Source organism: Balaenoptera acutorostrata, chromosome 12 (genome assembly GCF_949987535.1).
Source record: "Balaenoptera acutorostrata chromosome 12, mBalAcu1.1, whole genome shotgun sequence".
NCBI classification, from domain to species: domain Eukaryota; kingdom Metazoa; phylum Chordata; class Mammalia; order Artiodactyla; family Balaenopteridae; genus Balaenoptera; species Balaenoptera acutorostrata.
Genome location: NC_080075.1, coordinates 12093029 through 12094353, shown reverse-complemented (window position 1 = coordinate 12094353; position 1325 = coordinate 12093029).

The window sequence follows — 1325 nt, the reverse complement described above, 5'->3', positions numbered from 1 at the left end:
GTTGGCCATCATCAAGAAGTCTACAAATAATAAATGCTAGACAGGGTGTAAAGAAAAGGGAACCCTCCTTCACTGTTGGTGGGAATGTAAATTGGTGCAGCCACTATGGAGAACAGTATAGAGGTTCCTTAAAAAACTAAAACTAGAGTTAGCATATGATCCTGCAGTCCCACTCCTGGGCATGTATCTGGAAAAAACGAAAACACTAATTCAAAAAAAGATACGTGCACCCCAATGTTCATTGCAGCACTATTTATAATAGCCTGGACATGGAAGCAACCTAAATGTCCATTGACAAATGAAAGGATAAAGAAGATGTGGTGTGTGTGTGTGTGTGTGTGTGTGTGTGTGTGTGTGTGTGTGTATATATATATATATAAATAAATATATATATTTATATATATATACAATGGACTATTACTCAACCATAAAAAACAATGCAATAATGCCATTTGCAGCAACATGGATGGCGTAGAGATGATCATACTAAGTGAAGTAAGTCAGACAAAGACAAATATCGTATGATATCACTTATATGTGGAATAAAAAATTATACAAATGAACTTATTTACAAAATAGAAATAGACTCACAGATATAGAAAACAACTTATGGTTACTAAAGAGGGAAGGGGGGGGAAGCATAAATGAAGAGTTGGTATTAACAGATGCACATACCTATATATAAAATAGAAAACCAGCAAGGACCTACAGTATAGCACAGGGAACTATACTCAATATTTTGTAATAACCTATAAGGGAAAAGAATCTGAAAAAAAAATGTGTAACTGAATCACTTTGCTATACACCTGAAACTAACACAACATTGTAAATCAACTATACTTCAATTTGAAAAAATACAAAAGAAAAAAAGAAAAAGAAATTGATGTGAGTTGCAGGAAAGCTACTGCAGGGAGAAAGCAACATTCAAAAGCAGAGAAGTCATTTCTAAGTGTGAGAGGGAGGGAAACACAATGTGTTAGAGGACTTTAGAGAGATTGCCTCACCTGGGGCAGAGGGGCAGAGAGGAGAAATGTGATAGAAACATTGACAGAAATATACATCCAGACAGAGAATTTGATGTTCAAAGAAAGTGGATTAGGGGAGTGGGAGAAGAAAGATCAAATTCATTTTTTGGAAGAATAAAACTGTACACTCTTCGCGGAACATAAAGGAAGAGGGAAAGATTGGGTAGGAAGACCTTTTAGGAAGGTAGGAAATACGAAATATGAGTGCCTGTGGAAACAGTCTAAAAAATGGCCAATGTCCTGTAAAAGGAAAGGTCCCCTGCTTCCTCCTAATCTTCAGAAGTTCTGAACCCAGAGGCC